The following is a 27,207-nucleotide window of genomic DNA, read 5'->3' on the forward strand; positions in this document are numbered from 1 at the left end:
AATGATTTTTTCTATTTTCAGTATTTTAATATTAATTTAAGTTACAGAAAGGATTGGAAGCTTAATAACTCCTATTTAATTATATACGAGCGCTTTTGACAGCTGGTCGTGCTGTCATCATCAAGGCTCTACTCAAACTTTGAGTTGATCAAAACAATCAACTCATTTTCATTTATGTCATATTTGTATTATGTGATAAGTAAATTTCGTAATTTCGAAGCACTCATATAATTTTTGGTCTGAAATCAATATTAAGAATTTATTATATTAATTTTTACATAATCCTACCAATAAAATATCCTGTCACATCCTCGGCGTTAGTCGTAGCGTAGTATGAATTGACCTTCCGACCGAATAAAGCCTACAAAAGTTCTATCTCAAGTCTATTGCTTCGCAATAATTCGACGCAAATTGATTTTCTTTTTTCCATCACCTATCTTCCATACAGAAACGGGTAGTGTCCCAATTTTGAGTTCAGGAAATATCTAATGAGTCTGTCACTATAAACCTACATGCTCTAGTCTCCTTCTGTTGGGGTTATGTCGAACATCTACTCAATATTCTCCATTTTAGACTTTTCAACGTCATCCATCAACATAGACTCGCTCCCCTAACGCCCAAAACACACCTAATTTATCATGATCCTGGACAATTTTGCTTCTGACGCACGAGGGATTCTGGTTGCAGTAAGAGTGAACGCTGGGGTCGACATGCAATTTGATGCGAGAATGGTGTGAACAAAGCTGTAGGAAAAGGCGATTTATTCGCGATATTTATGCTGTTTATATAGATTTATTTTATTCTGCCTGGAAGGATCCTAGTAATTGAAATAGTCACTGTTTGGAATATATTTAGAACGATAATAAACCAAACCAACTAAACAAACGCTTCTATTGGACTAAATATTTTTTTCATTATTTCCGTTTCATTATCCACTATGAAACTGATTTCTGGGAGACAAAATCTGCAAATGAACTTTCCACTCGAATATTTTAGATGATCCATAAACACGTGTTTCTGAAATGGCTGGGGTTATTTTATAAGGTACCATAAATACCGAGAGTTACGCGAAAATAGCTTCACAATCTGTAATACATCTGTTCATGATCGCATCAACAAATGTTACGAAAATATACGTAAAATTGGAATTAGATGGAGGTAGAAAGAATTAAATTGAGGTAATAAGAATAAGATGGAGGTAATGATACTTAGGTGGAGTTAATAAGAATCAGATGGAGATTGTGAAATTGACCGCGGTGGTAGTGCGCCCAACTCACGATCGGAAGATCGTGGGTTCGATTCTTGCCTCGACCCGATATTTTTCTCGAGAGAATTTATCTGGTTGAAGCTGGGATGATTCTGCAACCGTGTTAGGAATCACACGTTAAAAGGTAAGACCTCGTTAGTCCTTAGCTCACACAAGTTTCTCAACTTCTGAGAGTTGTTTTTCGTATGGGGGCAACAGCTGATTAACGGAAAAACAGATTTTAAACAGATTTAAACAGAGATAATGAGAAGCAGATGGAGGTAATTATAATTATAATTAGATGCAGACGATAGAAAAATTGGTATGAACTACTTGCTAGTTACAATAGTTTTAAATCTTGCTGGTTCGTTTGCTAGAGCCGTCAGCCAAGATAACCAAGTACTACTAATAACAACGGTGACAAAAAAATTGTTGCTGGTCATTTCAGGTTCCATTCCTTGGTTAATTTTCAGGAAAAGACAGCCTTCATTATTTTCGCTGTACAATATATTCAGCCGAAGGTTCTTCTAAATTGTATTCGAATAGCCCAAGAATCAGCAAAGCTCCTGATCAGGATGCGTAAATGTAGTTTCTGGAGCTAAAATTGCATCTACTTTCTGATGATCTTCAACTTCCGTAACAAAAAGAAAGTTTTTTCTCCCTATTGAAAAATTGTTAGGAGATGCAATGTAAAACGAAAATTCTCAGGCTGTTGATATTCCCAAGGAGTTCAACCTTCTAGCATGAAGGTTTAATGACTAAATTGCATTATTATGGCTTGCATTTATACTTTCACACCTTCAACACTGTGTTTACCAAAGATGCACATTGTGGTCGATTGATCGATTGCAAAAGAGCAGAAATCAATTGAATGTCTCATTTCGCAATTGAGATGCAAACATGCTAGAAATATCTTTGACGACGATGAGATTAATTACATTCGTCTTTGTTACCCATTTTTTCTTTTTAACAAGTTTCTAAACTATAATGCTGCAAAAAGGGCCCCGTCTTACTCAAACTGATCAACAGTTAACAGTCCAGAGTTGAAATAGAACCCACTTTCTCAACAGCAATCATTTCATGAGTAGAACTCACTAACCAAACGGCTACCGTCTGAGCAAAGAACGTAAAGCGTAATGGAATATTTTATTTAAGAATTTTAGTTAATGGAGACATCACCAAGGGGAATTGGATGCTACGAAAACTAGGACGTCAACTTTCCCTCTAAGTAGGTTAATGTGGTATTAGGCTACTATCATATGAAAACACTAACATAGTAGTGAACTTTAGTCATAATAATCTCCTGAAGACGCTAACTTAGTTGGCGAAACGCGCGCTGAGAGACCGCATTTTTGTTCTGATGTTGGGAAAGTGTTTTCAATTGAGGAAATGATACATTGGGAAAGCACACAATATCGTTGACGTAGGGGAGAAATGAAGTAGGACAAGGTTAGAACCCTGCGGAACCCTTTTCTTCACATTGAGTAAGAATTCGTTATACGATTAATTTCAATGGCCTCGATTTCTAGATGAGTTTCGAACCCTTTCAAAGTAATCCTTCGTATGCCATAATACTCAAGTTTAGTCAAGAGACTGGAATGATATGAATATGGATAAATCAGAAAATATTGTCAGAAAATTTCTATTGGCTTTTATCAACTAATTGATACGTTCAATTGGAGTTTCGATTCGAAAATAAGTAAACAGTTGTTTCCTTATGAGTCATTTCAGTAGTTTTGACAAGCTGGGTAGTAGTGAGATGGCTCTATAATTGGATAGAGACCTACAAAATAATGTTTTTGATAGATGAAGTGCAGTGTGTATATTTTTTTCATGTGTGTCCTCAGAATTCCAACAGTCCCTCTAGATATTTTGTGTTTTTGAGTAATGATGAAATTTCTCACATTGATATCTGCTGCTTGATTTTCTCGACAGCGATGTATATCAAAAACAGATGACAAATTACAGTTGCCATCGCTTGGGAGTTCAACTCGATACAATTTAAACTATTTGGAACTTCATAGGACTGGAGTTTCATCCCAACACCAAGAGGATTAAACTTCCTCTTGAAGATGATCACTTGGTGATTGAAACACGTGTCGATATCTTAAAAATAACGGAACCAAATTTCCAAACAGTGCATCACAAGTTCATGTGTTTCTTCAAATGATTATGATCTGCAGCAATTCAGATCTAACATAAATCGCCATTTTCAAATACACACCACTATGTCTCACCAACACTCTGTTGGACATATTTTTGATGCTCTTATCAAATAATTTCCTTTGTCTCTGAAACTGAGAAGACAAGCTCAGATTTTTAACTTCATAACTGTGACAGTTTTCGAGAATTCCATCTACCTCGAATTTTACTCATCCGTTTTTAGGAAGTGAATGATCGAATCTGTCTTTTGAATTACCTAAAATGAATTATATTTCAACTATCTCTTGATATTCCTGTCCAAATTAGTATGATTCTAGAATTAATTCAACAACTTATTCAACTACAACGTTATGATTTAAATATTGAGTTAAATTTATGTAAATTGAAAAAGGGAACTCTTATGACACCGATCATTTCGGTGTCATAGACCGAAATGATCGGTCTATATATATATATATATATATAGAGAGAGAGAGAGAGAGAGAGAGAGACTTCAGCATGAAAGATATTTTAGTTGTTTTCCAAGCGCATTAATATGAAACTTCATAACATAAACCGCCCTGAATAAAGTTATGCAGGTCGCGCATGAAACGATATCGTTGCATAAACCAGTTTACGGGGCATGTTCTCTTTCAAATATTTACGAAAATTCAATTTCTATTCAATTCAGTATTTTTTTTGTTTTATACAGGCCATATATCCTTCACACAAATATGTTTGTTAATTCTTTGTGTAACGGTTTGACTAATGGAAAGTTTGAGGCTTGGATATATAAGCGATTCACGCTAACATAATTTACAACTCCTGTATAATTTATTATAGTTTTTGAAAAACTGTTTAGTGAAAATCTTACAATAAAGTGTGTTTTTTGAATACGTAAGGAAGATTTCGTTACGAAAAAATATGAGTTCAAGAGCATTTTTTGATTTCGTAACAGGTCTAGAATTATTATTGGTTACGGACCATAAACCGCTTATATTCATACCGACTTCGAAGTGTCCAGCTCGCATTAAACGCTGGTTTCTGAGGCTGCAATCAGTTGGATTTGAAGTAATCTACCAATCAGGAAAATAAATATTGCAGTCTCAAAAACCCACAACGATGACCCGACATTTTTTCCAATGGAATGGTGGAAATGAATATGTCTCCTAATTGTATGAATAATAAAACTGTCTGACAAAGAGAATCTCAGCGACATATATAGTTACTTACTAGAATTACACTAAAAATATAATAATGATGAAAATCGTATCAATCAATAATTCTCTCTTTAGATTCAACGATTATCCTATCAAATCATCATGCTCCATTGGAAAACGACATTTATTTGAAGGTATGACATTTGAAATCAACAAAAAATCCTACACATGTTTCACTCCTTTTCCTCAATTTATATGTTCATTTCATTGTTTCATACTCATTCTTACTGTAAGTATAATTTCGATAATAGATACAATTACCTTTACATTTCTCCAGTCGCTAAGATAATCCACTACCCTTCACTTACATCAGCCTATTGATATAAGGCTAACTTTCGCTCGAATTTGAAAAGAGCTCAGTGTCAGTAATAAATCGATAAGATTGCCTAGAGAAAGTAGAAGTGATCTAGTAAAGTAAAAGTAATAGGAGAAGCCTGAGTGATTTTTGGAGGGTAATTGCACGAGCACATTGAATTATATCCTTGCGGTATCAAATAAAATCGTTAGCAATAAATGTGCATTGCTCCTGTAATTCATCTGAAGTTTTCACCTTTGGGAAGTGTATGGATGGCTCATCGGTGTCAAGTCACTGTCCTGAACGTCTCATATTGTCGTATATGATCCACTTTTCATCCCACGTGACAATCCGTTCCAAAAACGGATCATTATATTTGCGTACGAATGGAAGAACAAACTTCGAAAAGTATGTCGATCTTTCATATCGCGGGGCATCCACTTTCCAAGCTTCTTCAGTTTTTTATTACGTTCTCAATCATCCAAAACCACATGGGAACTGACACACATTTTTTTTGGTATCCACGCACCGTTTGTGATGGGTCAGTACTATGCATAGTACTATTATACCATTATTTTCAAAATTCAACCGCATTGTTATCTCTCAACTGAATCTCTCCGATACTCATTCTATCCTTCTATGCATCGATTACGTCACACACGTCCCTTTCCCACTCACTAACGTCTCTCTGAAACAGTTCTGACACAGATAACTACAGGAAATATGTTTTATTATTTTGCTTTCCAAGCACCGTTTGTGATGGGTCAGTACTATGCATATTACTATTATACCAACATTTTCATAATTCAGTTACATTGTTATCTTTCAACTGAATCTCTCCGATACTCGTTCTATCCTTCTATGCATCGATTACGTCGCACACGTCTCTTTCCCACTCACTAACGTCTCTCTGAAACACTTCTGACACAGATAACTACAGGAAATTTGTTTCATTATTCATATACATAACTGAACACCGTATTTCATGATTCCTTTTTTTAAATCATGATTGCAACTCGTTCAAATGTATTGATGTGCCATTGAATCGGAACGAGAACCAATTCGAAGAGTGATTCAGTTACCAAATCGAGACTGGCTCCATCGCTATCAACAGTTCGGAATTACTTCCGATATTTCAAGTTGGTATCGAGCCTAACGACCAAGCCTACGGCGCTCACGACCTGTGTTCAATTCTCTAAGCGATAATTTTTATTTTTATTCCCATGAAATTTCCAGCCGACGATGGTCACTGGGACCACGTGATGGTGAGCTTAGATAGGTGGTCTGTCTCGTTGAAATGAGACACATTTGAATTTCCCGCTGTGCGCGTGGTATCTTCTGATTGGTCGACTGGGTAATGACGAAAAGTGGGAGAGTGGGGGTGTTCTGAAGTGAGGCCATCCCTCTTGCTAGGCATTGTCAATTGCCAGGTTGATTTTGCGGGATGTTTCGGTAGCGCTTCGGTTCGTAGAGCAAAATTGACTGAAAAAAAGTAACAGCATCAATGTATAGAGTAAAAAATTCTCTATTAGTCAGTATAAATATACCAGGATACAGTAGAATAAATATTTGGACAAAACTTCTGAAACATTTTGCTACGGGTGCAGACAAAAAGCGGAGGTGACTCAACGTCTTTTCTGAGTCAGTCATCACATACACGGTTAAACGGTGTACGAATAGCCAATACTTTCAGAGAAGTCGAAGATTTAACTCAGAATTCGATATCCACGGTTATCGATGCTGTAGTACCAGAAAAATATAAATAAGTAAGTCACTCATTTAGAAGAATTCACAGGCGTAAAATTTTTCTTATTTAAATTCGTTATGAGGGACACTTCATAATAGTACATTTAACAAAATTTCATTGTTTTCTAATCAACATCCAAAAACCAATTTCATAATAACAATAACGGTTTTTTCCTATTATCACCCATAATAATAACAGCTGTTTGTTGATAACTCCATTTTTTCTTAAACGAAAAAAGTTCGTTTCGAACCGACCTGTTTATTGGGAAACCGTTCCATCGTATATTTAGTACTCGAAGTCATAGTTGAAAACTCTTCTCAAACGACGTTATAATGAGATTTCTGCTTGTTCACGAAGCTCTTTATTCTCCAATGTTTCATGCAAAAAATATAAGGAGCTTGTATTCCAAAGAAAGGTGAAACCTTTTTATTTTTCATCTCTAAAATATTACGCCGGAGAGTAAGATACGTATTTAGATCTCCCGCACTCTTGTAATAATATTATTCTCATTACCATTTTTCAGGACCATAGCTAGATTAGGAGAGCTGCTTATGATGAACATTTTCTGTTGGAAAAATATGTTCTTTGTATTCAACTGCCAGAGGATTTTTATAATCATTGGGTGAAGGCAAACGAAAAAGGAATTTTAAATGCACTGCAGCACTAGAAAAGTAATTAACAGTTTTTTTTTGTCATTTTGTTGAGTGCGTTACATTGTGTGAGTACAATGAAGTTTAAAAAATCTTTTTAAAATCTGTTTTTCCGTTAATGTGATTAATGTCTTTTCATTTATTTACGAAGCACCACAAGAATCATTTCAAAATGGTACTCCAATATCAGTATAGTAATTTGTGAAAACCAAATATTATTCTTTGTATATTTTTATTATACAGGGCGTTCTTACGAAAATTTGTCTACTACTATAAGTCAGAAATGGACATGTGGACATGTAATCGAAAATTTCAAAGAAAACGTCAATTTTCATTTCCATGGGGACTAATTTTGATATAGAAATCATACCCGAAACTTCACCCCCTTGCAGTCAGCGACTACTCCCAATATTTTATTCAATATCATGGGGGTCGAGTGATACATCATTTGGAAGTTTTTTGTCCGTCTATTACTTCTATAATTTTTTTCGAAATTACTTCATTCGTTATTGACGAATTAAATGTTGAACGTTTTATTTAAGAAAAACCTGATGATTCGCTGTCGCTCATTTTTTGACGAAATCAACAGAAGTAATATCAATGGCAACACATCAACAGAAAAACTGTTGAAAATGACCTTCATTGAGTTCCATACAATAGTACAGTCTACTTTCGAAAGCCTTCCTTACATTATTGAAGATGCCAGATATCAGAATAGTTCAATAGTGGATCAAGATGATTGTTTATGGGATTTTAATTGATTTATTGATTTCTATGGCTTTCAACAAATTCAGGAATAAAATGAATTAATTGAAAGCCATGGAAATGAATTAATCAATCGAAAATCCGAAATATATACTAAACGAGCAACTCGATTTATGTAGGTCTCCAGTCTTGAATTTATAAGTTTGATAACCCCTATAATATTCGGTGTTTATTTTATAGTTGACACTCCTGTTCATTCAAGTATTTTGTCTGCAAGTTCACCTGAAAACTCCCTATATAATCTAGAATTCAGCTTTCACATGTTAGTTTTATAATTGACTAGTTGTTGCCCGCGGCTTCGCCCGTGTAGAATTTGGTAGTTGTAGTGCTAATTAGTACTATGTTGCTGTATCGCTGTTGTTCCAATGTTTTGACAGAATCAGAATCAACGAACTTAGGCGTGCGCAGCGTTATAGAACAGTGCTTTCAAAAAAATGTTCTACAGCGACATCTAGTGGTGAGTTACAGAAAAATTGATAGCCTAAACACCTTCTCTATGAAAAATTACTTATACATGTCAAGTTTCATCACGATCGGTTGAGCGATGTAGAAGTTTATCACTTACCAACCAATCAATCAACCAACCAACCAACAAACATCCATTTTTATATATTAGATAATAGATTAAAATTCGAAACGGGTCGTAAAAATGAAGTTACTTGTGGAAATTAGATGAAAGTACACACATCAGAAAAGTCTAAGGATATTTTTATAACATACTGAATATTATAAAAATAAATGCATGAGGTCGTTTAATTTCGATTAAATTGGTACACTCGAGCACCCTGTAGATTTCTATGGGTTGAACAAAGCCTGCAAAAACGGTAACTAATCTTTTATCAAGTTTTTTACAAACTGTAGGTTTTCGGCTAAAATGAATAATCTGAAAGTGTCGAGTTTGTACATTCTATGCAGTTCTTGCTCAGCAATTAAACTGGAAATATTGTACTTTAACATGGAACGTCATCACTTACCATTGGCTGAGATGAATAGAGCTGTAGGGCTTCTTCAAGGTGGCATGCGACAAAATGATGTAGCTCTTCGTTTGGGGGTCTCCCAAAGTGTTATCAGTCGATTGTGGCGGCGTTTCCGTGAAACTGGCAGTTCAGCCGAACAACATCCAGGGCGAGGATGCGCTACAACTGCAGTTCAAGACCAATTTTTGGTCTTAACCGCAAGAAGACGGTTGTCTTCTTGCGGTGATTGCTGTGATTGTCGGTTGACAATCACAGCACCTGAGTTGGTTAACGTGTTGCAGCAGACGCACCAGGTAACCATTGGTCGTGATACTGTCAGAAATCGATTGCATGAAGCAGATCTCCACAACAGAAGGCCACTTAGATGTCCACCGTTGTCGAGAGGCAATCGCGGTAGAAGATTAGAGTGGTGTCAAGAACATCAAAACTGGGATGGAAATGATTGGGCCACAGTTTTGTTTACAGACGAATCCAGATTTGGATTTCATCCAGATTCTCGTCGAGTAAGACTGTGGAGACGACCTGGAAATGATGAACGTTTGAGACACGTCCAGGAAGTCCACACATACAGAGGTGGTACAGTAATGCTATGGGGCGGAATCATGATCGGCGGCAGAACCGATCTCGTTTTTCCAAATCGCTCCCTCACAGCTCGACAGTACCTTGACACCATTCTTCTACCTATCGTCTGTCCGTTTGCTGGTGCTGTTGGAGAAAACTTCCACCTAATGCACGATAATGCTCGTCCACATGTCGCGCGTCTAGTGACTGACGCGCGACATGTGTGACGAAGGAGTTGATGTATTGCCATGGCCAGCACAATCACCGGACCTGAATCCCATCGAGCATGTGTGGGACATGCTTCAATGAAGAATTACTCCGCATATGGGGAACATTCACACAACGTTTCAATTGAGAGAGCTTTTAATCGCTGAATGGGCAAATGTACCTCAACAAGACATTAACAATCTCATTTTGTCGATGCACGATAGATGTAGGGCCGTAATAAACCAGCGTGGAGGCCATACTTTGTACTGATTCCAATTTTTTTTGTATTATGTTTTTTTTTCGGGGTGCCAAAGAAGAGCCATATTTTTTTTAGTTTTGCTTATATGCGCACTCAGTATTTTTGACCATTTAATAAATTTTGTTTTAGGTTACATTCGTTTAATAATCACCCGTCAACTTTTTTTCCCTAAAGCGATCTAAAAAAAAATTATTGCCATTTTTAGCATCACTTGTATGTTTATTTGTTTGTTTGTAGCCGACTCCTTTGGACTCGATTTTGACTAACTTCAATCGGGCAGATGCATTTCAAACTTTGTACACTTATCAAGAATCAATACAATAATTTCATAAGTTCATCTCATTATCCTGATCAAGATATCCAAGATTAAATAATTTCCTCACACAGTGTGAGAGCAAGTGAGACAATCACACTGTCTGTGTATGAGTATATCTAATATATAAAAATGGATGTTTGTTGGTTGGTTGGTTGGTTGGTAAGTGATAAACTTCTACATCGCTCATCCGATCATGATGAAACTTGACATGTATAAGTAATTTTTCATAGAGAAGGTTTTTAGGCGATCAGTTTTTCTGTAACTCGCCACTACATGGCGCTGTAGAACAATTTTTTGAAAGCACTGTTCTATAACGCTGCGCACGCCTAAGTTCGTTGATTCTGAGTCTGTCAAAACATTGGAACAACAGCGATACAGCAACATAGTACTAGTATTTTATATTAAAACAAATGGACTTGGAATAACAAGCCAAACTGAAAAGTGGAAAATAAATAATAGTTCAAAAAACTCAAAAAACACGCTGTAATAGAAACACAAACTGAAAAATAAAAAAATTATTCGAAACTAATTTAATTTTGTTGTGAAAAAACATGGGGTGCCAGTCTGGTAAACAGCTCCTAACCAAGTAGGTATTCATAACAATGGATATTTTGTACCCGCGCTGTTTTACAAACAAAATTGAATTAGTTTCGAATTATTCTTCATTTTTTAGTTTGTGTTGCTATTAAAGCGTATTTTTTTGAAGTTATTTCAACTAGTATTTATTATATTCATAACTAACTGTCATGCCTAATATTTACCTGGTTTCTACCGGTAATGATTACTCAAAAGAGTAAACAATAGACGGTTTGGAATATAACGTCACCTTTCTCGTTTCTTGATCGGAAGCAAGAAACGCTACATTTGCCCAGTTGGAATGACTAGCTCTTGATTTGTGGAGGCAAGGGAGCAGGTCGGTTCTTGATTTTGAAAATAAATGCAGTTATAAATGCTGAAGAGGGTAACCAAGTCAAAAGCTCTTATTTGGGTGCCATCTTCAGAAGTTTCTTGAAATATTGAAATATTCAGCACTTGTCACTGTAGACACACTTCGTTACACCAGTATAGGAGACACTTCCAGAATGCCAATGAAACAAGGAATACAGTTCACTTGGAAGTTTTGAAAGGGGTTTAGCATCCCTTACTTTGGAATGGATCATTTGACCAAATTACTAAATCAAAATTTGAAATGAATAGTAACTGTATAAAGAAATAAGAGAGTGAATGTTCTGAAATTTCCTACTCTTTCCAGTGATGACCTTAATAAGATTAATAACAAAATACAGGGTCTTTCTCTAGGGCTACTGCTGGAAACTACCGAGATTCCGGTAGTATCCAGCAGTAGCCACCTCACACCTACTTTCACAGTACAGCCAGACACGTACAAAACGACCTCCTTGTATCCAGTTTATTCCTGTTTTTACGATTTTAGTGGTTCTCATAATTTTTATGCTTGTATGCTTTTTACGATTCTATAATTTTTCATGATCCTATAATCTTTATGCTCTTGTGATCTCACGATTTTTATGCTTTTTACGATTTTGCCTGGCAGAACTATAATACAAAAAAGAACTTATGAAAAATATCCTGATCACTCTACGATTACTTACAATCAACAAACTCAAAATATGAATTCATATTATCAAATTCATATATATGAATATCTTTGAAGTTGGAAGTCATTCAGATGGATGAATATGAAAAAAAAATACAAATCAAAGTGTTTTCTATACGAAAAGACACAGACACAGAAAAGACCCGTGCAAAATTTCTTCCTTTAAACATAAAATCGGTATCGTTTCACATAATTTTGCCACCTGTTAAATTATTCATATACAGAAAGCCCACCGATTCTAAGTATGACATTACTGAAAGTAAATATATCTCTGTAAACGACTTCTCACTTCGTTACACTAAACTATTGAAATTGTTGAGACTAGTGATAGGTGAATTATTAATCAGACGTATACAGCGTTCATCAATAATACACATTTGCAAACACCATTAACCTTCTGTAAATCAATCATCCCAGTACCAAAATTTCCATATTCGGTGACTTCAATGTCCATAATATCGAATGGCTCAAATTTACAAATATCAACGACGAAGCTGAGGCTTAAGCAATAAGCACCGGACTTACTCAGATTATACATGAATCAACTATAGGATTCCTGACCGTGATGGAGAATATGCTAGTCTTCTGGATCTATACCTAACAACTAATCCAGAAATTTACATAGTTACCGTGAGGTCTCCATTGGGATTTTCTGACCACAAACTCATTTCAGTGTTGAGTGAATTACCGATGAATGTTGGGAACAATCTAAGCCGCGCAAAGTTTGGTATTACAGAATGGGAGGATCTTCAAGACCATTTCCGAAATTTCCCCTGGCTAGATGTTTCTTTCAGGTCTAAAGATCCATTAACTTGTGCTTCTGAAGTCACGGAAGTTATTCTATCACCCATGGATGCATATATTCTTTTTTCAATAAAACAAGCTGTCGCCTCCGAAAATCTCGCCTACCGCCAATCCTGAAAATCAAATTAGGTTTGTTAATGCTCGCAACAGCTGCAAACTTAGGAGAAATGAATACAAAGAACTTCACAATCAGATAGTTAGAGATGAACTGCTCCAATCCCAATGGGTCCAGATCCTTCTGGTCAGTAGCTGAAGCTGTTGATCAGAACTTTACAAAATCCACAATTCCACCACTAACACAAGCGGATGGTTCAATTTCAACAACATCCATAGAAAAAGCAAATCTACTAGCTGAACAATTTGCGTCCCACTCCACAGTCGATTTTCTGGAAAAGACACCACCCACTACTCCTATACTAAAATCCACAATGCCGGAAATTACTTTTCGACAGTGTCTAGTAAGGCAAATTTTGAAACAGCTCAATATCAACAAGGCGTCTGACCTTGATGAAGTGCCCGTCATCGTACTTGAAAAGTGAGCAAATGAACTCGCACCAGTATTTTGCACACTTTTCAACCGGTCTTACAAGAAAATGGTTATTCCTTCTTATTGGAAGATTACTTGCATTAAGCCTATTCCCGAATAGAGCAAGAAAAATCTTCCAAATAACTCTAGACCAGTCGCTTTGCTATCAGTATCAAAAATCATAGAGAAAATCGTGAACCACCATGTCCTCAAATGTTTGGAAGGCTTCAAAATCTTGAGTGATCATCAATATGGTTTTCTGAAACAAGCGACCTTCTATCGTATGTCACACATATTTGGAATAACGCAATCGAGAAACATAGAGAATCAAGAGCTGTTGCGCTAGATATTTCTAAGGTTTTTTACCGTGTGTGGCATGAGGATTTGTTGGATAAACTTCGATGCTATAGCTTGTCGGATCATTTTTCTGTATGGCTCTTCAGCTTCATGAAAGAACGTTTCCTGCAAGTGGCCATCGATGGATATTTCTCGAATACTTTCACCATCAACGCTGGTGTTCCCTAGGGATCCACATTGAATCCAACCCTTTTTTTATTTCATATCAACGACTTGTTAGATGAATCCAAGAATCCAATATATTGCTTTGCTGGCGACACCACACTTGTCTCGTCATTTCATTTGAATTCCAGGACGTCAGCTACGGAGGCACGTCTTTACCGGCAGCAGGAGTTTGTGTATCTCAATGAGGATCTAGAATTGTTTTCGAATGGGGGTGAAAGTAACTAGGTTCAATTCAATGCCACTAAAACCGAGGCATCGGTTTTCTCCAAGAAGATAAATGTCTCTGAACCGGATATAATAAAGTCAGGTCAGACGATTTCGCTTTCTGCTTCGATGAGTTTGTTGGGGATTAAAATGGACACCAGTATGTCTTGGAACCATCATGTCACTGGAATTGCAAAGGCTGCTTCTCAAAAGTTTGGAAGACTTTTCCGAACCAGAAAACTGTACACACCTCAGTATTTTTTGATACTTTATTAAGTTCAGATCAGACCTTCTTTGGAGTATTGTTTTCATGTATGGAGCTCTGCCCCCAAACATACCCTGACGTTGCTTGATTCCCTCCAGAAAAAAGCCATCCGCCTGATTGGATACGCGAACAGCACCTGCAACCTTGATAGCCTGGAACATCGATTCAAATTTAATGTGAATCGCTACTTTCGCACAGGCACCACTCTGGGAGCGTCTTAAGGATTTTCCTGTGGTGCTTGTGCTTTGTTTCTAATGAAAATTATCAATAACAAGAACACAACGACAAACAAAACACGAAACAGAAAATTATAGGATAACCTCGAGGAACTAACGCTAACTCTGTTTTCTATCAGCGAGGTGACTTTAGAGCGGGGTAAACAAACCATTTGTTACAATGTCGTAAACAGTTCAGTGTCGTTCTCAATATTCATTCGTTTTTTGGCAGTCAACCTTCGAATTCCAAAGATACGCGATAAGGAATGACAAAAATAAAAGAATTAACATAAAAACCCAAGCAGATGGACGACTGTCCAATGAAAGAATTATTAAAAGTCGATTTTATTACAAAAATTTATAATACTAAATGAAAACAAAATGGACTTTGAATAGGTGTTGGCATTATGATTCCTGTTGATTTGGACTACTACTGTAGACTACTCAGAAGAATCCCAAATCTGTGGAAAAATGAAATGGAAATTTATGTAATTGGTATATTATAATCTAAAGGAGGCACGGATTAACAACACGCCCGAAGAATCCATTGTATGGCGAAACACGTGTTGCATTTTTGTGAAACTGTTTAGTGAAAATCTCACAATGAAGTGTTTTTTAATACGTTATGGATTTTCATCAAGTACCGTCCGATTCCATCATATATAGAAATGGTTTCTTTGTGGTCATTGTGTCGCAAACAATATGTGTAAATGATAAATGGAAAAATGAAATGTTATTGAAATAAAACCTCAAACACTGTTCACAGATCTTATTTCATAATTTTCAATTTATAAACTTTCGAAGGCATTGAAAAACCTGACTTCATGTACACATACTTCAAATTTTAACTCTTATCGGCGTTTCTCCTAACTGAAATTTCCATAAATTGTAGATCCTAGTTATTTTCTATTTCCTAAGATCTGTTGTTGAGACAAGACACCAAAATCATCGAAGAACGGGTTGTCCATGGGTTGTGAAAACAGTTACTTTTTGGTAACAACTTTGCTGATGTATCATCGTAATAGTTGACCTAACTTTTGAAACTTCTTTCAAGTAAGCTCTACAATGTACACTTTTTTTCTGATTTCAAAACGTTTCTATCTCACAGTTATGACTGGAGCCTCTGTTGTGAAATAAATCCATCTCCTGGAGTCCACAAATCCAACAACTTGGTTGGTGGAACGCGAGTCGATAAAAGTGTTTCAGTTCTGAGGTTTGGGAATAGTGCTTATTTTGGACTTTATATTTCTTATGGTTTCCAATGTTGGCTCCACCTTGGTGTGGACAGACAGTATATATATTATGAGAAAAATCAGTCGATTATTGGGTCACGTTTCATGAATTGCAAGAAGATTACCTTCGAGACGAAATTTGATTTTTTTTCCTGAAACTAAAAACTCAACAGAGACGAAGTCACAATCATAATATTGACGATATATTGAACATTCCATAAAATAATAATATTTGTTTTGTATATGGGTCCTCAAGTTTGGGAAAAATCAACTGTTTCAGCGTTAATTACTACTGGAATTTTTTCAATATATCTTTTAATACTTGTGATGCACTGTTTGGAACCTTTGGTGTAGTAATGAATATTACTAGAATTTTTTCCCAACACCAAACTGTTGTTTTAACACCTCGACACGTGTTTCGATCACCAAGTGATCATCTTCAAGAGGAAGATCAAACTAATCATTCGTACAAAGCTATCCTCATTTATACCGTAGATACCTGTCCATTTTGAATCTGCTCATGGAAACCAAAAAAAAAAATCGAAAGTATTTTCCTATCGCGAATAAATGTAAGGAATGCGATGCAAAATAATATGGACAGACAAAAAGATCAGAAAAAGATATATGAAACACTTAGCACACTCAAAATATGGAAGACATGAGAAATCAGCAGTCGCCCATCATTTTTGCAACAAAACCATTCCTTAGACTTCAGTTCATTAAGATTAGTTAGATAAGTTAACAACATAGTCATAGATGACTATGAGGGTATAGAAATAAGTAAACATAATAATTTGAGTATTATGAATAACGATGGTGGACCAATACCTAATAGTATAACTATATAGCTTAGTAAAATAATATTTTATTTATTAGATTACCTGACTATTACATAAGGACACATTGAAAAATTTAATTTAAGACAAATATATAGGACAACATTGTGAAATTAATTATACATAGCTATACATAGCTTTTAATTATGAATATACCTAACTATTACATAAGGACAAATTATTAAATTGATTTGAGACTAGTAGATAAGGCCATATATGGAATTAATTTTATATAGCTTATAATATTTCAATTATTAGAACAACCTGACTTTTACATAAGGACACATTGTAAAATTAATTCAAGACACCCAAGATGCAGGTACCTGAAACAGGTATCTATGGTATGCATAAGGATAGCGTTGTACGTATGATTAGTTTGATCTTCCTCTTGAAGATGATCACTTGGTGATCGAAACATGTGTCGAGGTGTTAAAATAATGGTTTGGTGTTGGGAAAAAACTCCAGTATTATTCATATCTTTCAGTGTGAGATACTCATCTAGTTCATTGAAAATCTAAGAAAATGTTTTGTTATAGAATAATTTTCAGTGGAATTAGATCTTCGAATAGTTATCAAAACGATGTCTCTATTTACGAAAATGTACTCGTGTTCCAGAATATATCCCGCTCCAACTCAAATTGGCATATCAAAACATCGTATAAGTACTTTTGGAAGGGCTGATGAGAATCTGATGTTCTTCCTTATTATAAACACATAATTATCTCCTCAGTTTTGCTAAAACGGGTTTCTGTTTCTTCCCCGTTCAGAACTAAATACGAATATCCTTTGCTCTAGGCTATCGGTATTTCAACCCCAATATTCCTTGGATACATAAAGGCAGAGTATTATCTACCACTGAACCCTAGACTCGGGATTGGATGCTCATCAAGGATGTTCATTAATCGAACCAGTTAGGATAGTTGGAAAATTTGATTGGAAAATTCAATATGGTTGAAGGAGTAGAGAGGAATGGATTATTACATTCCCTTTTTCTAATGTTGAAAGAAAAATTCTTTATTTTTTTCACGACTCCTTCTAAATTATTCCGAAAAAACAAATAGAGTTGCTATTGGTGTTGATGATATCCTAATAAAAAAAAGGCGTGACCATTTCATCAATAGTCCTCACATCTCTAGTTTGAATTACAGAAATAGAAAGTTATATGTATATTAATCTTTACAAACATGTGCAGATAATAATAATAATGTTTTTTTACTGCTAATCTGAGAAATTGCTATCATTCACTCCATTCTCCTAACGAGAATTGATATTTCTCACCCTTGGTAAATAATGATAATAAAAAACACCTAGGTAAATAATGAGAACAATTCTATAATTTTAAAGATATTGACATAAACTTTTGTTAACTTAATTATCAACTAGAAGTAGGAAATTGAACATTGGAAATATGTTTGAAAATTATTTGAAATTACAATTAATTGTACAATTGTGACAAATCATGTGTATTCCAGCATTTCCTGTATTAATGGAACTAACATTTGGACCAGGTAAATTCACTTCTGTGTTACAAACAATTCTCGTATTTTGAACGCATTCATTACCTTGTTCCACTAAATTATCTTCAACATGGACGTTTTCTAAGACAGCATCTTGACTTGCAGAAGAAGTTATATTTGAAGCTTCAATGGGTGAATTACATTTTTGCACTAATTCGGCGATTCTCTTCTTATCAGCTATTGATTCCTCAATATATCCTTCAGCCACGGTATAAAATAAATAGTTTTGTAATGTCAGTGGGCCTATTAGCTAAGTATTTTTTAATAACATTAACCCATTGTATTACTAACCATTACTAACCATTACATTACTAATGCCAAAATTAAAATTGTTAATATATCAAAGTTAGTAGTGAAAAAAATTCTATATATACCTCGGCTGAGAAAGCTCACTTCTCGACCTAGGTATATAATATACTATTATTCACAGAGAATAGAGTTGAACAAACAGACAATAAATATCACAGAAGTGACTTGTGCGTGATAACATAAATATGACATATAATAACAATAAATACATAAATAATAGTAATTAATGAAATATTACATTTTTACAATGACCTGTTGAAATATCTCAATCATAAATTGAATAGTATAATAATTAAATTTGATGGATAAGGTGTGATTTCCATCATCCTAAGTAATAATTTTCAACCAATAATCAATTAAACTTCTTAAAAAATCAGCAAAAAATTCAGTATTCATATAGTTAAATGAAAATTACCGAAATTATTAATATCTTAATCAAAACAGTTTCATGACAAGATAGCTATGGCACTGAATGCCATGTTTGCAATTGTTTTTTTCACAAATTGGGGTTCTTATATCATCTATATTTATTTCTAACCTTTTGGAAACTAATGATACTAATAATGAAGTTCATTGACAGATTATCAATAGAATAATCGGAAAGTATACAGGATGATGAAAGTAAATAAACAGAAGTTTCAGTGAAACTATCTCTAGTACGTAACTATCTATCTACATAGAGCAGTAGATAGTTAACAATAATAAAATATAATTAATTATCAATCAGAATGGTAAAATATAGAAATGAAAATTGTGAGTAAAATCTTTCACATTTATATTCTATCAAATATTGAAAATTGAAATATAAAATGTCTCTGAAATGCGATATCAAGTGATGATTAGATAAAATTTCTGGAAGGGAATTAAAATTCATATTGAAAGCAATATGGTTCAGTCAGTTTTGTAGTTGGAAACCTGAAGTTTGGGGTTGATGAAAAAATATTGTTAATATTTGTTTGAAATGTTCTGTCACGAAACTTAATGCGAAAAACCAAATTCTACGCGGGCGAGGCCGCGGGCAACAGTTAGTAATTTATATTTTTACTTGAAAAATACATTAACTGAAAAAATATGCCGACTGCACCAAGTGACGAAAAGCTTTTAGAATCGAATTATGTTACCTTTAAGGAAATTTCGCAAAACTAACACGATCGTCAACGACGTCTGCCCTCACGCGTCTGCCCGCGTTCGAGTCGAGTTCTCGGCAAAATCGCTTCATCGCTTAGACCGCCCCTCTATCCCCGCGCATCTTTCTCCGCCGTATTACAGTAGACGCGACGCGTATTGGCTTACCGCGTTGCGTCAAGTTAATCCTATCGTGATAACTTTTAATCGAGACGCTCAAATTACTTAGTGTAAAGTACGTTTATCTATAGGTATTAAATACTCAAAACGACAACTGTATCAATTTCCCTAAGAAATTGACAGATATTCTAAAATGAACATTGTAAAAAAGTATCCAATTTGATTGTATTCATGGCTCAGTATTTTGCATATAGTAGCTACCACATAAGATGTAGATTATGGTATCGCGAACTTTTATTCAGAACTATTTAAGATAAACAATCTTACGGTATATTATCTTCATGTATAGTTCAAGTAAACGATATAGTGCCCCCTACCTCCCAGCAGTTCCCCTTTAATAAAATAGTTACGGAGCTAACTAATTTTGTTATTCAATAACCGTTTCTGATTATATAAGAATCACAATAAATATATATATATATATATATATATATATATATATATATATATATATATATATATATATATATATATATATATATATATATATATATATATATATATATATATATATATATATATATATATATATATATATATATATATATATATATATATATATAATGTGTCACCATTAAAGTGCGCACCATATGGGAAACTTTTTTTTCGAAAAGTTTCAATGAAATTTAACTTGAAATGATGCGGCCAACTGCGACCCACTGACGTTCAGTGTATATCAAATTCAACTTTCTCTTTGAAAAAAATTGAAAAAGTGCATTTCTAGATCAAATTTAACAAAAAGTTACTTGAAAAAGGTGTGTCTACGGCAATTTTATATCCATATGCCAAATTTTATGCAACTGGGATAAAGTTAACGTTTTGCTTATTTTTGACAGATATCCTCTTTATTTTAAAAAACAAGTTCGGTTAATTGTCATCAATTCATGTATACATAACAAACTCATCATGGAGTTTAACTTTTCTGATACATTTTTACTTATACGGACATTTTTACAGAGAAATTAAAAATTTGCTATAAAAATTTTAACATGACTGGTGCAAAGTTTCAATCACTTGGCTATTTTCTTAAACAAACATCAGTACCTTCAATTTTGAAAAAGCAGACACAACTCAAAAACTGCAATAAGTATTAATAAAATTACTAGAGTTGAAATTACATTAAAATTTCAATATTCAGTATTTACAGATTATTTATAAACACTAACTAGGGCGGTAAGGATGCTTAATCACGTTGAATAAAATTTTTAAGTAGGTCTTGACAAACAAAATGCATGCTATGGTAGTGTCAAGTTGTTGATTTACTTTTTTTCAACAAATTTTCAACAGTTATTGTTGCAATAATGTTGTCTCTTCAGGAAAGAATAAAAATAGTTTTAATTTGTGGTTTAATATGTAGTTTTAATATTCTTCTGCTTTCCATCTCTGCTTAATGTTTGTTTATTATTTTAAATCTAAATTCCAGTTTCTTTATCAAATTCTGAAGAGTTTTGTCACAGCAGCTCACGTTATGGCCGGAAGTATTCAATTTCTTCTTTATGATTTCAATTGTAGGTATCTCATTGCTTTTGTAACAGTCATATATTGTTTTTTAATGATTTTATTAGATGAAAGGTTTTGGTAATCCCGCATCAAATCGCGTCTTGCGTTCATAAGGTTTGTTTTTGACTATTTTACGTACAGTTGAGAAAGGAATTTCGGTCAAATCTTATGTTGCTTGTAATAGTTTGTTTCCCTCAAAACCAAACTTGAGATGTAGATTCTTATATATGTTGAAACATACTTTCTGTGTTTCAATATTCAAATGCATCTTATTCACTGGTATCTCTTTTTCGCATTGTTCACCATCGCTTTTGGAATCACTACACAAAAAAAAGTTTGCGTTGTCATCACACTGGTTATTATTATTAGTACTTGTCCAAGGACGCCACATTTTGAACAGATAACAAAAATTTTAAGTAATTATAACTGCACCAGTATCGAATTCCAACACTCAAATTGCGATTAGCTCGTGAACTGAACATTGACAACACCACTCTTCTAACCATCCTCACATTCTATTGGTCACCGTAACATGACTTCAAATTTAATTTTATGACTCTTCAGCCAATCATAAAACTCGGTTAGTAAAAATTATAAAATACGAATCGCAAATTCTACAGTCCATGTGGACTATTTCGTAGCTACATTATTCCTTTGTATTGTTTTTTTGGCTTTTGAGTTCGCCGAAGCTTTAAGAATTACTATATCGGTTACTTCGACTATAACTCCAACGGTATAGGCAGGGCATGCTAAGATAGCTCTCAGGGAACAAGACAGTTTTCGACTTACTTAATACTTTTCGTTATATTGTGACTAGAATTACACAAAACCTTTGTGAATTGTAGCCTATATGTTATTCCAAAGTATAAGTTTCATTTATGTAAAGTTTCATCTAAATCCGTTCAGTCGTTTAGGCGCGAAAGAGCCACAGACATTCATACATACATCCATACATATATCCATCCTCACAAATTTATAATATCAGTATAGATTACTATAGATATAGATTCGACAAGTTTTCATATATTTTTTTTTCTGATTGATTCGGCCGTTACTTGATGAAGATCCATAGTAATTTCATAAACTACACCTCACGATTTGATCTGCACAAGTTTGTGGAGATCAAATCGTGAGTTGTAGTTTAGGAAGTTTTCATATATTTCGTTTTTATCTGTTGAAAGTTTTCCTGGATAAAATTATAATTTTCTCAACTTGCCTTTACATTTGTCGAACACTGGAAGTAGCCGAGGTATACAAAAAAATGAAACTAACGTGGATAGAAATAACTACGAAATATGTCCGCAACATTTAGTGGTTCAACACTACACTTGTTACAAATGTGCCAACCCTTCACGAAGTGTACTTCCTTGTCAAAAATAACAATTCATCATCCTGTACACCAACACATATACTTCTCAATCCAAGTTGACACTTATTTAATACCCATTCTCAAGTTGGGGAACACCTTCGAGATTGAATTCGGAAGAGGGTGTGAGGGATAAGAGTTGAAACCTATAATTTATTATCCCTTAGTTGTTATGAATCCAGTGAAAGCAATACAATAGGTTTATTATCGCAGGAAACGTGTGTCAAAATTTCACAATATCGCGAAGGCGAAAGCTCAGCATTTTATTATTTATCGTTCGTTCGAAATCATCAAGCAAGATACATGGTTGTTTCCGATGATTCTGTGGGCAGACTTTCACGTACACAAAGAGGATAGGTCATTGACTTGTAGTCTTGATTTATCTAATTCATAGGGTAGTAGCGTCATCGATTTTTTCGGCCAGACTTCACCAGACCACTTCGTCAGACTTCACTTCAGAAGTTTGATTCGTTCAATTGTCATTTGTTTTTGTAGCTCTATATCTCATCAAATATTTATTCTACTGTGTCGTAGTATAATATTGCTGACAACAACACACTTTTCTCATCATTCCATTTAGATTCCAGGCTGCGGATGTAAATCTTCACCGGCAGCAGGAGGTTGCATATATCAATGAGGACCTAGATGTGATTTCGAATTGGGGTAACCAGGTTCAGTTCAGTGCCACAAAAATACAGACATCGATTTTCTCGATATAATAATGTCAGGAAGACAATTCCGTTTTCTGCTTCGATGAGTTTGTTTGGGGTTTAAAATGGACACCAATATGTCTCGGCACAATCATGTCGCTGCAATTGCAAAGGCTGCTTCTCAGAAGCTTGGAAGACTGTTCTGAATCAGAAAACTGTATAAACCCCAGACACCTTTGATGCTTTATGGAGCTCAGATCAGACCTTCTTTGGAGTTTTGTTCTCATGTATGTAGCTCTGCTCCCAAGCATACCCCGAAGCTGCTGAATTCTATTAAAAAAAGAATCATTTGTCTGATTGGAAACACGAACATCACTTGCAACCTTGATAGTATGGAACATCGAAGAAAGGTTGGACATTTGTCATTCTTTTATAGATACTTTCACGAAAGGTGTTCTATAGTCTATTTCAAAAGAGTGTAGAGTAATAAATCATGAAGTGTCATAAAATTTGCCTGAATTTCGTTGTCGTCCATGGGCGTAGGCAAATCTTAGGATTATTAAACTTAATAATTAAAGTAAATTAAAAATTACAGACATAGATAATAATAAAAGGCCATTTTTGGGAAGTAATTTGGTCTAAAACTAAGTACCTACATGTATTTAGGTAAGTAAAATTTCTTAAAAAAAGATTAAGATTAATTTTAGTGGTTCTTGTAAACTTATTTAATATGCAATTTGGGTTCATATACTTGAGCATGATTTCTCAAAAAAGGGTTAACACTTAGTTCCGAGGTGCCATGTCATTACAATAATCCCTTTTTGACCCTGCCCACCAATCATGCAATACCTATTAAACCCAGGTAATTAAGAAAAAGGGTTTGAATATATTGTAATGGTGTCTTAAACATTCGAGTTATAATAGTAATTGTTACTACACCAATTAAACGTACAGTGATATTGTGATATAGAAATAGTGAAAAAGTTATAAAATGGGGACATTTACTCCAAAGAAAAGAAGTGTAAAAAATTCTCCGCTATCTGTTTGCGAAAAAGTTATAATTTTAAATGTATATGATTGCATAAAACACGATCACCCTAGTTTGTCTGTGCAAGAAAGTGTTGAGCGATGTGCCCGAATGACTGGAATTGGACAGTCCACGATTTTTAAATTATTGCGAGAAAGAAAGATATCAGGCCAGGTAAGTCCATGCAAGAGAAAATCAGGAAGACCAATAAAAATCTTAGATGAAGACACCAAATGTGACATTCGAAGAAAAGTTCATTCGTTTTATTTTAAAAAGGAAATACCCACTCTTGAAAAAATATTTATCGAGATAAGCCAAGATAACGATATTCCTTTGATATCCAGAAAACTTTTATGGAAAACTTTAAAAAGTATGAATTTTGCCTGGGAAAAGCACAATCGAAAGGCACTATTACTGGAAAGTGATGAAATTGTTTGCTGGAGACGAAAATATTTGACAACTATAAAGAATTACCGCAGAGAGCAAAAGAAATTTTTTTATCTTGATGAGACGTGGATAAACGAAGGTTATATAGTCAAAAAAATGTGGCAAGATAAAAATATAACAAGTTCTCGCCAAGCTTTCATAGAAGGCCTTTCGACGGGTATTAAAGTGCCTTCGGGAAAAGGGAAGAGGCTTATAATTGCTCACATTGGAAGCGAAGACGGATTTTTAAAAGAAGGTTTGTTAAGCTTTGAGTCGTGCCGGACGTGAGATTATCATGAGGACATGAATTCGGATGTCTTCGAAGACTACTTCGGGGAAATGTTAAAATTTCTTTCAGCTGATTCGGTCGTGGTTATGGATAATGCAAGCTACCATTCAAGGCGCTTAGAGAAGGTACCAACTTCAGCTTGGAGAAAGCAAGAAATTATTAACTGGCTGTCAAATAAAGGTATTCAGTTTGAGACGAATTCAGTAAAGAAGGAACTACTAGCCATAGTAAAACAACATAAATCTCGCTTCATGAAATATGCCGTAGAAGATGTAGCAGAAAAGTATAAAGTAACTGTGCTGCGCCTACCGCCATATCATTGCGAATTAAATCCTATAGAACTTATATGGGCACAAGTTAAAGGATATGTTGCAAGGCACAATACCACATTTAAAATGAAAGATGTCAAGGTATTGTTTGATCAAGCCATTATGGAAATCACATCAGAAAACTGGCAAAAAGCAATCCAGCATGTTTTAAAAGAGGAAGATAAAATGTGGGAACTGGACAACTTGGTCGATCAGGTGGTTGACCCTATAATTATAACACCAGGGGATGATGACAGTTCTTCGGATGAAGACTATACTGATGTAGAATAATTTAATTGAATTGTAAATATACTGTAGTGGGATAAGCAATCTGGACAGAGACCAGTGTATCAGTGACAGTGACACTTTTGCTTAGGTTAGGGTTTAGAATTAAGGGTAGTCTGAATAATTATTTTCTCGGAAGGTTCTCGAAAATTGTACCTAGTAATCTCTAGAACATTCAATTAGGGTATAAATAGAGTGTTGTTAAACGTTAAGGGAAGTTCACAGTTTTAGTATTGTTCAAGTGTCAAATTGTAATAACGTATCCAGTAAAGTTCTTGTCGTTTTTGTGAATAAATTGATTTAAAGTCCCCACAAGTGTTTCAATACGTAAAGTTCGTTCGTGTGTGTTTGTGAGTATTTCCCGATTTCGGTTCGTATATATTTTATTGTTACATTTTATATTTTTTTAATAACACTGTTCTGCTGTATTGAATTTTTATTTCCTTTAATATAATTTTTATGAATGCATATTCTTTTGGCAATTATCCCACTAGCGCGCCTCTGGCTCAGTATTTATCCGTCGATAACAATGGACAAATCCCTTAAAACAGGGTGATACCTAGCTGCTCTTTATGAAACGACATAATTTTGCAATGCGGACTAGGGAAGTGACAGAATTTATTGACGGATCACCCTGTAGCGCTTTTGAATACTTAATGAGATTTTATTACGCTACACTCTTTTGAAATAGACTATAGTGACACAGTCACTAGAACACCTCGTACTCCACTGTTTAAGAACTTTTCCATCTGGAGATCTGCGTTTATGTGTAATAAACTTCCTGAGAACGTTTTTTTGAATGAATTCATTTTCCAGCGATTCAAATCCAACGTGAATCGCTGTTTTCGCATAGGCATCGCTCTCAGAGCATCTCAAGGTGATTTCTGTAGTGTTTTGTTTTGTCCTTGAGAAAAGTGATAGATAGAGAATTTTGTACTCTACGCTCCTACATCGATGCTGGTAATTTTTTTCCAAATTTTAATTTTCTGCCTCGTTTCAACTCATTACTTTATGATGTCGAGTTGAACCTCTCGCTAACCGACTATCATCGTTTCAAGCACTTTGATAACTGTCTCATTCGTCACTTTCTGGTCTCTCCTCATACCATAGAGAACTGTCCAATTGAGTTTGTCGCAATGCTTGGATTCTTTCGCGCAAGAAAAGAAACTTCGGAATGGGATGAAAAACCGACTTTTACGAGATGCAATAAGGGAGAAAATGCACAAAGTCTTTGTCAGTCCATAATTTTTCCCGTATTTCAGTAATACATTAAAAAAGATTCTGTTCAACGGAAAGATTAAGAGGCAAATCGAATGTTGTCATCGCATTTTCTCCAGAAGGATTGGATATAAGCAATTTTGCAGCAGAAAATTTAGCTACCTGTCGTTATAATCTATATTCACTTTCGAATCACAGTGGGACTACATACAGCAGGTATTATACATCATACTGCAGACATACCTACACTGGCACGTGGCATGAACACAACTAGTCACATGTACTTGTGATGCACTTTTTTTGCCAACACCAAACCGTTGTTTTAACACCTCGACACGTGTTTTGATCACCAAGTGATCATCTTCAAGAGGAAGATCAAACTAAAACTTCCTCTTGAAGATGA

The 27,207-nt window shown here is 34.8% G+C and overlaps 1 protein-coding gene across 4 annotated transcripts in view; it reads left to right on the forward strand.

Annotated features, from left to right (window-relative positions):
- LOC111504603 (voltage-dependent T-type calcium channel subunit alpha-1G) overlaps positions 1–27,207 on the forward strand; it is a 639,024-nt gene that overhangs the window by 230,692 nt on the left and 381,125 nt on the right. The gene's annotated exons all lie outside the window — the stretch shown is intronic.

The sequence above is a fragment of the Leptinotarsa decemlineata genome, unplaced genomic scaffold, assembly GCF_025532065.1.
Source record: "Leptinotarsa decemlineata unplaced genomic scaffold, Ldec_3_MD MMD2_tig00026282_RagTag_RagTag, whole genome shotgun sequence".
Classification (NCBI taxonomy): domain Eukaryota; kingdom Metazoa; phylum Arthropoda; class Insecta; order Coleoptera; family Chrysomelidae; genus Leptinotarsa; species Leptinotarsa decemlineata.